Source organism: Eumetopias jubatus, unplaced genomic scaffold (genome assembly GCF_037043125.1).
Source record: "Eumetopias jubatus isolate StellerSeaLion01/CBP00866 unplaced genomic scaffold, mEumJub1_p1.0 scaffold_1, whole genome shotgun sequence".
Taxonomy (NCBI): domain Eukaryota; kingdom Metazoa; phylum Chordata; class Mammalia; order Carnivora; family Otariidae; genus Eumetopias; species Eumetopias jubatus.
Window position 1 is genome coordinate 162826648 of NW_028274807.1, and position 15107 is coordinate 162841754.

At 42.7% G+C, this 15107-nt stretch overlaps 1 non-coding gene across 3 annotated transcripts in view; it reads left to right on the top strand.

Moving 5' to 3' along the window:
• LOC114207602 (uncharacterized) overlaps positions 1 to 15107 on the top strand; it is a 78363-nt gene that overhangs the window by 3015 nt on the left and 60241 nt on the right. For 2 of the 3 annotated variants that reach the window (XR_015769096.1, XR_015769095.1), the window contains exon 3: positions 1286 to 1381. This is a non-coding gene — a transcript (uncharacterized LOC114207602). Of the gene's footprint in view, positions 1 to 1285; positions 1382 to 9305; positions 9708 to 15107 lie in introns of those variants that run through there. The other variant, XR_015769094.1, reaches the window with a different exon arrangement.

Here is a 15107-nt window from a genome sequence, read left to right on the forward strand (position 1 = left end):
TATGTAATACCTCATTTAACCTTTATAACAATCCTATGAGGGTAGATACTCATTAGTCCTGTTTTGCATTTGAAGAAGCTCAGGCTCAGGAAGGTGAAGTTACCTGCTTAAGGTGACACAGCCAGTAAAGGGAGGGCCAGAATATGAACCTAGGCAGTCTGACTACAGCCCTACTCTTAAGTACGCTGATTCCACCTTCCATAAAACCTAAAGGTAAAGAACCTCCTGTATTTGGAAAGGAAGTAGGGACCTAGGAAGACAGTAGTCTTAATATGCAGCTAGCTTTACAAGAAGAGGAACCCCAGGAAATGGAATAGTGACAACTTTGCCAAGAAAAATGGAATTGTGCTTTATCACTGGGCCAGTGGCATGTGGACAGACACCCCGGGACAGATATGTTGGCTAAGCTCTTGGAGGCTTCTTCAGTTCCCTGCTAAACTTGATTGCCTCTATACTCAGTGGCCCCCAGCCTTTTGTGTGTTTGTTTTCTGGCCCTCATGTACAGATTTTTGCTCTTCTTAGTGTGCTTTGCTACCAGTTGCCCACATGGCTGATGGGCTACTTTTATTTTGATGTGAGCTGGTAAACCATTTAACACTGTTAGAAGTAAGCCTAAGTGGGTTCTGAACAAGGCCCCTGGAGTTAGATCTTTTAGTAAAATATATGAGCTTTGGAGTTTGGATTGAGGACATCCCTGAATATCGGAATTGCAACATTTATTGATTGAGCCCACGGGTGCCAGACAGTTTATTTTGGCTAGGTTTTAAGTGGGCAAGGTGTTGCTCTACTTACTTTACATGGTGGTATTTAGTGTAGGACAAGGGAGGGTTGAAGAGCAGCATGTTATGCCTTTGGGAGACCACAGTACCATCTTCTTAGCAGTTAAAGAATTTTATTTCCTTTACTGCCTCTTTCTTGTCATGCTGTTACAGCAGGAATTGAAAGAAGTCTACTGAGAAGTGATGAATTTGCTTTTTTTTTTCATAATTAAATATTATAAATGATGTGACTGCCATGGATGACCAGTAGGGTGGACACTTTAAAAAAAAATTTTTTTCAAGTTATTTTGAGTAAACTCATTTGGGGCCAATATAAACAGCTTTGCATTTTTATCAGGTCAATTAAATTATCACTGGAAATAATTTGTGAAGAAACAGTGTATTACTAGCAGAATTATATTTTACTTCCGTATAAAAGTTTGTGGTATAAGTATTGTGCAGAAGGCCTGTTCATTGTTTCTTAATTTGATTGTTAAATTTCTTGGTCCCTCACCTTGCCACTTTAGGCTTATGATCAGCATTTAAATATGATATTGGGAGATGTGGAAGAAACTGTGACTACTATAGAAATTGATGAGGAAACATACGAAGAGATATATAAAGTAAGTCATGCAGTTCTGTTCCTCACTTTTAAAACGTCAGTTGTTCTTAGTATCCAACAGCTTCTCACTACTTACAGGAAGCCTGTCATGATTTGATACCTAATTGGACTCAGTAAAGTATAGCAATCAAAAGCAAAAGCGTTGGGGTCGGACAGACCTGGTTTCCAGTCCTGATGTGGCCATGTCCTATCTGGGGTACCTTGGGCCAGAGAATTAACTTGGCAGATTTAATTTCCTCAGGCTTAAGCAGAAATACTACCACTTACCTCATAGGGTTGCCAGTATTCATGGATACATGTGAGTGTAAGATGCCTATGTGTGCTAATATATGAGTAATGCTGGACAGTGTTCTTAATTTGATGTGGATCTGAGCTATCAGTAATTAAAACTGAGAAATTCTAAAAATACTCCTTAAAAGTAATAGTAAGCCTGTTACATGTTAACGTAAGTAACATTCTTATTAACAATAACTACTAAAACAAAATGGTGAGAAGCATCTTTATTTTACCTTTTTGCAAATTTCTTTAATGCCTGGCTTAATTGATAACATCTAGATTCTCACATCTTTCTCTGCATTTAATCTGTTATGATATGTTATAGTTGAAGAAAATACAGCCTCACAGAGGGGTAGTTAGAAAAAGGAGTATTTTTTGTGGATATTTGCCTTTGATGCTATGTTAAAACTCAACAAGTGGTAGTTTCTTAAAGGTTAGTTGTGGGATGCCTGGGTGGCTCAGTTGGTTAAGCGTCTACTTTCGGCTCAGGTCATGATCCCAGGGTCTCGGGATCAAGTCCCGCGTCAGGCTCCTCGCTCATTGGGGATCCTGCTTCTCCCTCTGCCTGCAACTCCCCCTGCTTGTGCTCTCTCTCTCTCTGACAAACAAATAAAGCCTTTTTTTTTTTTTAAGATTTTATTTATTTATTTGACACAGCGAGAGCAGGAACACAAGCAGGGGGAGCGGGAGAGAGAGAAGCAGGCTTCCCGCGGAGCAGGGAGCCCGATGCAGGGCTCGATCCCAGGACCCTGGGATCATGACCTGAGCTGAAGGCAGATGCATAACGACTGGGCCACCCAGGCGCCAACAAATAAAATCTTTAAAAAAAAAAAAGTTAGTTGCAGTGTGGCATCTGAGACCATTATCAGTGAACTTTTCATACTCTTACTATGTGCAAATTGGTCTACCTTTGTCCTTTTAGTGGATCTTTTACAATGCAGGATTCTGTAACATCAGGCACTGGTCATTTGGAAAATATTAGTTTGTGGAGTTATGCAGATCTTCTGAAACTTGGCATATTTCATTGTTAAATATAAAAAGAGAACATCACATTAAGTCTTTGAAGTATTGGGAAGCCAGTCTCTGACTCTCCTAGAGCATAGTGGTTTAAAATGTAGACTCGGATGGTAGGACTGGATTTAAATCTTGCCTCCCTTGCGTACCAGCTATTTAATTGTATCACACTACCCAGCCTGTCTGTGAAAAGTGTCCTTGTCTATAAAATGGGGTCGGTAATAGGACCCACTTTATGCAAGTATTGAGGATTTATTGAGAGGTTACATGAAAAGCCTTTAGATTAGCGACAGGCACATAGTAAGTGTTCAACTGTTAGCCTTTGTTGGTTTTTGTAGTTCTGCTTTATCCTGGCTTTCCTTCTGTCTTCAACCACTGCTGACTCCTTTGCAGATTTTCTTTCTTTCTCCCTGTGAACATGGGCTTTAAAATTTTGGTCTACATTTTTTTTTCCCTCAGACATGTCATTTAGTCACTGTCATATTTGATAAGCCATGAGTCCATACCAGTAATCAGTACAGCACCAAAGCTTGAGCTCTTCACAGATCTAGGCTCAACTTTTTGCTGCTGGTGATTAGTTTCATGACCTTGGGTAAGTTAGAGAAACTTCCTAAGCCTTGGGGGCTTCTGTAAAATGACAACTGTGCCCGTCTCCTAGGATTGTAACAAGATGCATTAAATTTGGTGTGTGTAAAGCTTTGGCATGTGGTGATTGGTGGCCATTATGATTGTGGATAAATCTGTGTCTCCAGTTTCTTTCCTTTCCTGAGCTTCACTCTTTCATATCCAGTATTCTAATTGAAAATATTTTTACTTTGGATGTTATCTTGAACTCAGTGCATCTAAAGCTAAATTGCTGGTGTTCTTCACCTTCAAGACAAGGTCATTCTCGGGGCGCCTGGGTGGCTTAGTCGTTAAGCATCTGCCTTTGGCTCAGGTCATGATCCCAGGGTCCTGGGATAGAGCCCTGCATCGGGTTCCCTGCTCTGCGGGAAGCCTGCTTCTCCCTCTCCCACTCCCCTTGCTTGTGTTCCCTCTCTCGCTGTCTCTCTCTCTCTCAAATAAATAAATAATCTTAAAAAAAAAAAGTCATTCTCTATTTCCTATTTCTGTTCATGGTTTTCTGTTATTTAGACCATAAATTGCAGAATTTTTTTGGACTTCTCTCTTTCAGTCACAGTGATCAATAAGTACTTCAGTTGATTCTTCCTTCACACTGATTTAAAGTGTCATTTTCTTTCCTATTGCCATGACTATAGCTCAGGCACTTCCCTTTATGTCCACCTCCATTTCAGCCCATGCACAACTGACTGCCAAAGTAATTGTCCTCAAATAATGCTTTCATTTGTTACAGTCATGCTTAGAGACATTTAAAGCTTTCAGTGGCCTGTAGAGCAAAGCACAAGTTCAGGCTAGGTTAAGACCCTCCACAGTGTGATTGAAACTTTCTAGTCTCCTCTCTGATGACTCCTCTGGCCACGTTGGTCCACTCACTGTCTTCAGAGTGTGCCCTGTGTAGTCCTTCTATGTCTTTTCCCATAATGTGTCCCCTAACTGGAATGTCACCCTTGTCTCTTTTCCTGCAAAGCTTGTTTCAAGAACTGCCTTAGTCCTAACTCCTCAGTGACACTTTCTCTGACCATCTGGACCTTCTTTCTTCCTTTGGTCATTTCCTCATTTGATTGGATCCTCTAACCTTTGGCACTGTGAGCTGACATTGATCTTATTGACTCTTCATTTCTATATCCCTTTTCATCATGTGAGCTATTTGATAGCAGAGCCCAGGACATTATTCATTCTGTTCCCCATAGTGCCATGTTAGCTACGGGTGATGAGTATATGTGCAGGTTGTTAGAGGAATATGGGGGAGGGGAGGAAGTAGAGATAACAAAGTATAGATCTTCCTTTACTTACAGTAGGGTTACAGCCTTAGAAACCCACTATAAGTTGAAAATACATTTAATACACCTACCAAACATCATAGCTTAGCCTAGCCTACCTTAAACGTCTCAGAACACTTACATTAGCGTACAGTTGCCCAAAATCATCTACCACAAAGCCTATTTTGTAATAAAGTGTTGCATAATCCATGTAGTTTATTGAATAAGTTACTGAAAGTAAAAAACAGAATGGTTTTAAGTGTATTGGTTGTTGACCCTCTTGATCACATGGCTGACTGGGAGCTGCGGCTGCTGTCACTGCCCAGCATCACGGGAGAGTGTCGTACTGCATATTACTAAGCCCAGGAAAAGAACAAAATTCAAATTTTGAAGTACAGTTACTTGTGAATGCTTTGTGCTTTCACACCACAGTAAAGTCAAAAAATAATAAGTCGAAGAACAAAAAAAGAGATAAAAGTAGAGAGAAAATATCCAGGAAGAGAATAGAGAAAGGGGGGAAAGGAAACTAATACATGTTAAATAACTGCTGTGGGCCAAAGATTTACAGGTTTTATTACACTTAATCTGGTAACAGTGAGGCCAGTGGTGTTATTTCCCCCTTTCTATCCCAGGAAACCCAAGTTCAGCTAGGAAGAGATATGGTAAGGATTTCCAGTGCCAGCCTAACTGGATCAAAGCCTGGTGGGTTCAGTTCTGTGTTTCAGGGCCTTGGGCTCAAAGTAGTTGATGATGGAATTGATGGACAGTGAAATCTTGAAGTTAGCAGGATAGCACTAGTTCTTCTGGAGAGCTCAGCAATAGCTGAGCTAACATGGGTAGACTGCCTAGTCTATAAATCTCTAGGATCTGGCAGACCATGCTCGGTCCCTGCTGTTGTGGGCTTTAAAATCTAATTTAGAAAGTGCCTACTATACAGAAAAATTGTGGGTGCCTTGAATGTGATCAGTTAGGCAAAATAGCTTCAGAGAGATAACACTAGATACAGAAAAGCATTCTATCATAACGTAAACTTACTCTAATAGTAAAAAGTGGAAACGGGAGGGGTTAGAGAACTAACCTTTGTGCCTGCTGATGTCAAGTGCTATGCTGTCCATTTATATACATCGTATATAATTCTAACAGCTCAGTAAAATAGGCCTAGGTTAAAGCTAATTGACATTACTATCTCCAAAAAAGTGTATAGTATGCAGTATTTCCCAAATTTATATAACCACAGTACTTTTTTCTTAAGAATACATATGGCTACATAACAAATTACCCCAAAACTTAAAAGCTTAAAAGCACATACATTTATTACCTCACCATTTCTGTAGGTCAGGTATCCAGACACAGCTTAGCTAGGTCTTCTGCTTCAGAGTCTTTGATGAGGCTACACAAGGGCTGCAGTCTCATGTGAAGGCTCAGCCGTGGAAGAATCTGCTTCTGATCTCACTTACATGGTTGTTGGCAGGATTCATTTCCTTGAGGGTTGTTGAACTGAAAGCCTCAGTTCCTGCCACATGGGTCTCCACTACTTGGCAGCTTGCTTCATCAAACCTAGCAAGAGAGTTGGCTAGCAAGATGGAAGTCACTTTCTTATGTAACCTAATCATGATGGTGATATCCCATTACCTTTGCAGCATTCTTTTGGTGAGAAGCAAGGCATAAGTTTCACCCACACTCAAAGGGAGGGGATTTCACAAGGGTGTGAACACCAGGAAGCATGGGGATCATTAAGGGCAACTGTAGAAGCTACTTTGCCTTGGAAAATGCTGCCATGTTCATTTCTGTTCACTGAATCTCCAGAAAACTGTCATTGACTTAATGGAGAATCATTGCAGATGAAGTGGATTCCATAGGAAGAGAAGGAACTTTTTAGTTCAGAAATATGACCACTGAGTAAGGAATTTGAGTAAAATATATCAATTATTTTGATGAGCACAGACTCTTTCCCTAAACTTGCTGTCCTCAAACGAGATGCACGAAGGAAACCAGAAGGAAGTACTGCTTCATAATAGACAGCAGTCATATGACACTTGTTTCTTGGAGAGCGATTCTCAGAGTATGTTCCTTAAAGCAGGGAGCATTGGCATCACCTTTGACCATGTTTGAAATACAAACTCATGGGCCACAACCTGACCTACTAAGTGAGACTCTGGGCCTGGAGCCTAGGAAACCATCTTAGGAGCTATTAAAGAGGTGATTTTTTATTCACGTTATAATTTGAGAGCCACTGCCCTGAGAGAGTGTTATAGGGAAGAGTCAAATGACTTTTTCGGTGATAGTGACAAGTAAGTGTACTTGAGTTTCGTATACTAAACCTATAAGTATTACTTGAATTTTACTGTGAGGGGTTATTTTATGTTAGTTCCAGTACCCAAGAAGTTCATAAAACATAGTTTTTACATTTTAAAAAAAGTTGTGCAAACATAGCCATCATGAGCACACTGTAAAGGCGCACACTGAAGACACACAAGTTGTGTCTCTCCACGATGTCAGATTTATTCAGTCACAAAGCAAGGTTAGCATCATTATAAAGCAGGTTCAGGATTCCAGACTCAATGACATTTCACCCCATAATTAACTTGGCTTCTTACATGACACACAAAGCAGAACATAAGACAATCCACACGACAAACAAGATAACACGGAGGGCAGGAAGTGAACGAACCGAACGCCAGGTCAGTCTGTGGACACGCAGTGGAGATAAGGCCTCGGTCTGGTCCGGGTCATCTCGGCACTTCCTGCTTCTGATGTTCAGTGAAGGATCTCAGTTCTGTGTGGAGATCAGTCAGGCAGAGAGCCTTCAGCCGCAGCTACCATTTTGAAGTGGTCAGACAGAGGGGTCCATGTCTGAGGAGTCTGACAGTGCTGCAAAAATCCTCCCGTTTTAAAGGGATTTAATCAGTCTCGGGCCCCTGCAGACCTCTTCCGCTTGCGGTCAGTCCCTGGGGTGTCGTCAGCTGGCGCTGGTCTCGGCAGTATCTGGTAGCTGCAGTCCACTTAGCTGCTCGTGTCATTGCTTGATGCATGCCCCTCCGTGACATGAGTGACTCCATCTTGCTCTCTACAACAGCTATTACTAATATTTTCTGCCTGGCAGAGAGGCAGTTCACTCTGTCAGATCTACATGTGGTCACTTGTGGAATAGATTCCTAGAACTTAAAAAGGATGAATTAATTACCATTGCCCCTCCCACAGCCTCTGTTGCAGAACAGGGACAGGAAAATCGCCAGAAAAAACCTCCCTTTGGAATGGAAACAGCAGAATCCCCTGGGCATGTGTGAAATGGTCCTGTCCTGGTAGTAGAAGTAATGTCTTTTAGGTTAAGTGTGTCCTATGTGATATTTGGGACATACTTACACCAAGAAATTCTTTTCTGTTTATCTAGAATTCAGATTTAATTGAGCAATCTATATTTTTATTTGCTAAATCTGGCCACCCTAAATGGGGGCTGCAGAGTTTTCACAACCAAGTTCTTGCTTATGGTGGAAGACTGAAATAGTTTCTTTGAATGCAATTTCTTTAAAAGCTTAGGCCTTCACCTCTGTCTCATCTGTTCACTTCCAATAAATTCTGTGGGCCAGTAACCTCAGTCAAAGTTCTTGCCTATACATGGCCTGTCAGTGCATTTATTTCTTTGGTTTCTTCCCTCTGTTCCTCTCCCTCTCCCTCTAATTAATGTTGACCCTTAGGCCATTTGCTAAAGTAAATTTGGGTGGGAAAGTAGCACCCTTAATCTGATCCTTGCCTCAGGGCTGAGTTTGTTTCACTGAGAAGGTTTAACTGGGCTTAGTCCTCAAAGCTTTTGTTCCTGTTTATTGTCTACAGTTTGGGATCTAAAAACAGTTGCCTTTTTGAACTCTGTGAATCCTGTTTCTTGTAATCTTTGCTTGAAAACCAGCTCATTCTTGCCTGGGTTCATCTCTTATACTACCTTGCTGAGTGTATCAGCAACTAACATTTGGCTTTTTCCAGCCTCTTCCCCTAGAACCTATAGGTTTGGGAGGCCCTTAGACTACTTTCCAAGTCATTGCAGGGAACAGTTGTACCCTACGTTTTCTAAGGCATAAGAGGATTTCAGATATTCCATATCTGTTTCCTTACTGCCCAAGGCTCAACCTGTAGGCTACTGCCCCAAGGTATTCATTCTACATATGTGAGTGCAGGGCACATGGAAGCAACAGCTAATGGCTCCACACAGCAGAATTTTATTTCTCACCCACATAACAGTCCTGAGTGGAGTTTGAGTTCAGCACGATAGCTTTCTTCCAGGTACTCAGTCAAGGACCCAGGCTTCCTCTGTCTTATGACTCTGCCATCTCCAGAGTTCATTATCTGAGTCTCATCTAGTTAAGTGGGGAAGACCGCAGTGGGGCATTCATAGAATGTTAATGGGTCAGTCACTTACTTTTGTTTACTTCCCATTGGTTAAAACCCAATCCCATGGCTGCACCTGGTTGCAGGGGAACATTAGTAACGTAGTCTAGCTGTGTGCCAGGAAGAGGAGAAGAATGGATTTTGGTGGATAACTCCAGTCTTTGCCCCAATTGTTGACATCAAGGACAAACAAGTAAACAGTTAATACAGTGGTTCTTTGTGCTACAAAGGTAAGTAAGTGGTCAGGTTTTTAAATCAGTATGTGTTATGATGAATCTATGTTATTTTTTATTTTGTTTTCAAATTTCTTTCTCAAAAAATACATAATACTATGTATCTGTATAAATGTGTTCTGTTTTTGTTTTCCTCTTCCAGTCAACAAAACGGAATATTCCAATGCTTTTTGTCCGGGGAGATGGTGTTGTACTAGTTGCCCCTCCTTTAAGAGTTGGCTGAAACAAAGAATTTATCATGTATGGAATATAGGAGATTTTGTATGATTGCCTCTTTAAATGTAGAAGACATTCAAAAGAGAAACCTGCGTAAATTTTGATATTAAGAAATGACCAAGGATTCTTCCACTCCTGAAACGAGTTGACTTGCGGATAACTAAAAAATTCTTAAGCTAAAGGGCATTTTAATTTTTTTCCAACCCTTTCAATAAATGTGATCACCAAGATGCAGAACTCTTTTTTTCAGGAATTGATTTGTTCTGTTGTTTTCTCAATTTCTGATTTTTTTCCTTTAAATTAAATTTGATGTTTCCTTTTTTTGATATATTTTTTTAATGTGGTCTCCTGTCTTGTGACTTCTTTAAAGCAAGCACACATCTTACATTGACTTTATTTGTACACATTTATCTGTGCATTTGCTAGGTTTGAGGCACCAAGTGGAGTACTGAAAACTACCGTTTTGCCAATATGTGTCCTTCCTTTGAGTCTTCTGGGGAGGCAGTTCTTTAAACCAACAATTGGAGGACAGGGAGATTAGTGCTGATAGAATAATGCATATATAGGATGTCATAAGAGCACAGAGAAGAGCACCCAAAGAACAGGTTGAGTGGGTGGGTGGGTGTGGGGGTGGTATCATGCCATTGTAAATGTGGCCATGAGCTACAAAGCATGATTTCTGTTACTTCTACTTTGATCCATCTCTGAGGTCAGGCTCCAGTGGTAATATACTTGTGTGGTTTGGCTTGGTCATCTCTGCCATTGCTGCCCATTTTATGACTCAAAGAACATTTTCCCACTCTTGGATCACAGACCATTAATGATGACAGGACTGCAACAACGTATCTGAGTGGCACAATAAAACAAAGTAGTTAAAAAGCCAAACTCTTTTTATTTCTAGCTTCAGTCAGTCAGCACTTAATGCTTGAAAGAGAAAGAGAAAAGTGTATGTGTTGCAGTCTCTAAAACTTTATATAGGACTTAGAACCTGACATCTTCTCCTAAGTAGGTTGTACCATTTTGAACTGTAGAAAATCTGATATGTGAATGGCTTGCCTGTAAATATGCTGAATGTGTGTTTGTTAATCCATTATCCAGCACATAATGCTAACATACGCACAATATTTTAAGCCATGTGCAGGAAAGACACTTTCGGTAAACATTGTGTAAAAAGGTTTCATTTTCATTATTTATTGTACCTGTCCCTGCAAGTTAATGGAAAAGGGGAGACAAGTGTGGACAAGCTGACAGAGGTTTTATCTTACGTGAGTAGACAAGAGAGAACCTTCCTTCGCTTCTGCTTACCCCCACACTTTGTCCTTAGGCTTCAGTAGTCCGGGAAGTAACCTGTTTACATCAGCCTGTTGAAAACGGAAAAAAATGGGACCTGTGCTTCTGGTGGTAGCAAGTGGCCGATCCTTCGGATCACCCTTTCCTAGTAGAACGCTTGCCTAGATGATGATGATGATGATCCAGGATGATTACCGTATGTACTGAACACAGTGCACCAGGCAAAAGCAGTGTGTGTGTATACCTATTTAATCTTTACAACAACTCTCCTGCAGAATCTTACAAGACACTGAAACTTAAAGAGCTCACGTTGCTTGCCTGTGGTCCCACAGCTAGCACGGGGCAGTAGGGTGTGCATCTGCTGGGCTCCAACCTGGGGGTTTGGAGGTGGTGGTGGGCATGCTGTGGAGACTTTGGCTCTGGGTAGTACACTGCTCCTAATGCCCACCACAGCCATGACATGACTGGCCATCTGGTCCTCTTGCTCTGCCATGCCCTCCAGTTCTTTCAAGGGTTGTGTTTATTTTTAGTGGCTTCTGATATCCATGATTAGAGCCTGGATACTTCTCTATTCTTGGTCATCTTTCTCCTTTTTCTCCTAGAAGTGATAGATTATGCTAGAACTTTAGGCAGTGAGGGCTGTTGTTCACACACCAAGGTTTCTAGAAACCTTGGGCCTTAAAATCTGACACAGCTACTGTCATGTGCCACTAAGACTCACCGGCAACATAGAAACATCCACCTACCTCCTGGCTGCTAAGATACAGGGAGAGGGGCCATAAAAGGTCAACTGCGGGATAACCAACCACTCGCATGTTAGCAGACAGAGGAGAAGGAGGCAGTGTGGGTTTGGGGAGCCCGTTTGTGGTTCAGGCTACCTACCTGGAGGGTTGGTGCTGGGACTCATTCTGCAACAGGGGCAGCTCAACCAGATCCTGACACAGCCCTCATCAAGGCTTCCCCTACAGGGCTGCACGGTGCTGCCCTCTGAGGGTTTATGCAATATGAGGGCACCCTGGAGCCCTGCCTGGGACTCCCAGGCTGCACAGCACTCTGAGCTCTGGCCAGCTGGATGGCCTGTGGTCATTGGAGCTGGTGACAAGGTTTCTACAGCATGGTGTCACATAGCTCAAGGGGAGCCTTCTGACCATCTCTCCTTTGGAAGCCTCTCAAGCAGATGCCACACCTAGATCCCTGTCTTGGTGGTTTCCTGAAGGAGATTGTTATGAATTGTCATTGCTTCCTGCAAAGGAAGATGGACAGACAAAATGTAGGACCATGCATTTATCTTTGAGATGAAATGTGCCCAAATTGAAACCCAAATAACTTGAGTATCTTGACTTAGACTAAAATCAGCTACAAGTGGACAATTTTCACACATTTCAAATAGTGATTTTTCTAAGATCTGCATAAACTCTTAAGTATTTTTCTGTACACCAAAAGAGAAACTGGTTTCGTACACCCTTTTATTACAAAAATACGTATTGCCCACAATGCTTTTAGCCTATACTCAGGAGAGGAATGTTCCACTGGGAGCAATTGCCAGCTGAGGAGCAATGCTCATCTGGGTTGGACCGGGAAAGGAACTGAAAATTCCCGGAGTCATCCTGGCAGAATCAAGAGGCTTGGTTGGTGTTTCTGTCACTCGGTTCCAATGAACTGTGTGGGCAAGCTCTACCCTGTAGCAGACCAGGCTTACAACCTACCTGCCGATAGCACTGGTGTCCCTCTCCGTAGGTTCATGTGCTGGTCCACGGCCAGTCATCATGGTCTTGAGAATGTAGGGCTCTCACTGGCGAGGCCTGAGCCACACGCCCATCCTGGAACTGAGCAAGATTATCCCCACCTGAGCCGTATGGTCTGCACATGGAGGGGGTAGTTCTCTAAAGGGAACCGGAGGAAAGGAAGGGTGGGAGCTGGAGACAAAAAATGCCTGTTAGATAGAGATGACCTGCAGTCTTCTGATCTATAGACCAAAGACCCCTTTGGTTTACTTGATAATTGGTAAAATTTCTTGGAACACACCTTAGAGTGGAGACCCTGATTTGAAGCCGTTGCTCTGGAATCTAGTAGGAGGCCCTGGATCCTGAGGGGGAGTCAGTGTGGGAGGAGCTTAGACTTGTTCCATGACTGGGCCTGATGGTAGTTGGAGTCTCCCCTGGGAGTTAGGTTCGGGACCTGCCACACAGGAGGGTATTAGGCCGAGAGGAGATACTGGGGTCCTTGGAGCTCTGAGGCAGGGGGGTTACTTGTAGGATATGAGTGAAGAACACTGAGCTCCACTGGACAGGTTGCTGCTTAAGAGCAGGGACCGTGTACTCACAACCCCTGGCATGGGGGCTGGCCAAGAATTTGTCCTCAATAAATGCTGAATGAGTCATTGAGTCACAGGAAAACCAGTGACAACACTATGGGTGGAAGGGGAAAGTGGTACTTTTTTCCCTCCAGCTTTATGGAGGTATTATTGAAAAAATTACAAGATTCATAAGTGTGCATTGTGGGGATTTGATAGATGTATACATTGTGAAAGGACTCTCACCATCTAGTTAAATGACACATCCATCACCTCATAGTGGTTTTTTTTTTTGTTCTGTTTATTTGGTCGGTTTTGTTTTTTGGGGTTTTTTGTTTGTTTTGGTGAGAGCACTTAAGTTCTCTCTGAGCAAGTTGCAATTATACAATATAGGGTTATCAACTCTAGTTACTTGTTTTACATTAGATCCTCAGACCTTACTCAACTTATGGCTGAAGTTTGTACCCTTTAACCAACCTCTCCCTATTTCCCGCCCCCCCAGCCCCTGTCAAACATTTTTCTATTCTCTAAGGGTTGGACTTCTTCCTTTCTTTTAGGTTCGACATATAAGTGGTACCATGTAGTATTTGTCTTTGGCTTATTTCACTTAGCGTTAACTCCCTCAAGGTCCACCCGTGTTGCAAATGACAGGATTTCCTTCTTATGGCTGAATTATGCACACGCACACACACACGTATATACTTATACACCACAATTTCTTTATCCATTCATGGGAAATAACACTTCCAAGGTGAACTTGGCACACTCTTTTCCAGATACTTGTGATGTCCTCCATAAAACTGGACAATGCTTCCCACTTTTTTGCCCTAGCCATCTTGTCTCCATTACCATTTACCTGAGAATAGCAGTATGTGCCAACTGCAGATACCTAACTAGTTATCAATTTACATAGGAAACTAACACTAAGAAATGAGGAAGCCAAGGCTGAGTGTTTTAAATTCCTTTTAGAGCCATTGCTCATTTTTAAATACCCAGAGCATGTAGACTCTTATTTTCTTGGCTGCTTCTAGAAGCTTGCTGGATGTGGAAGCAACATGCCCCACTGCAGTTCCTGATATTGATTACTCCAGAGGAATTCTTTTCTTGGCTCCCATTCCACCCACCTCCAAGACTGTGGGTTTCTGGGCTCTGGGCGTTGACAGCACCTCCAAAGAGTTACCCTTGGTGGGTTGGAAAACTGACCAGAGAGTCTGGAAGTGTGGTAGAGTCATAAACCTGGCTTTAAATCCCAGCTGTGCCATGTACCAGCTGGGCAAATTACATATGCCCAAAGGTCAGCGGTAAGGATTGGAAAGCATTTATATAAACAGCCTAGGATAGTGCCTGGAATGTCCCTTGACACATCCCAGGCACCAGTTGCAAAAACCACAGAAGTGGAGACTGTATTGGAGGCCAGTTCCATTTTCTAAGGTCATTCATTTATCTTATTTCAACTATCCCCACTCTTTTTCTCCCTAGGTAGTTTGCAGGAGGATCATGAATGTGAAATAATATAATTCAACCAAAGATTGTGATCAAAGTCTACTAAGTGCGGGGCTCTGTCAATAGAGGACTGAACAAAACAAAACGAGAACACAATGCTAAGTGCTATGAAGGATGTAGAGGGTAAGGTAACGGAGCATGAGAGTAGCAGGAGAGAAGGCAGAACATCAGAGGGCCTCAGAGAAAGGTTGTCCAACTAGGTAACATTTGAGCAGAATCTACAGAGCTGGAGGGAGCCGGCCCCGTTGGGAAGTGGCCAAATAGCATTGGTCCACGCAGCTGGAACCCATGCAGAGGCTCTGAGGCAAGAACAGTTTCACCTGGTCAGGGATCAGCAAAGAGGCCAGTGGGCAGGAGGAGAGTGAGCCGAGGAGATGAGGTCAGAGAGGGACCAGATCCCGGCGACCTCAGTGGTCCAGGTGTAATTCAGCACCCTCGTTGTACACATGGGGAGGAAGAGGCCAAGACTCAGAGACCCGCCCACGGCCACAAGCAAGTCCAAGCTAATCTAGTTCTAAAACCTCAACTCGGGCCACTGTGTGACTCACTCCAGCAAGCACTGCTCACACTAGTCCCTGGGGTTGTGCAAGGTGTAATCTGTGTAGGGGTGCGGCCCCCTAACTTCTGCTCGTGTGCTATGTC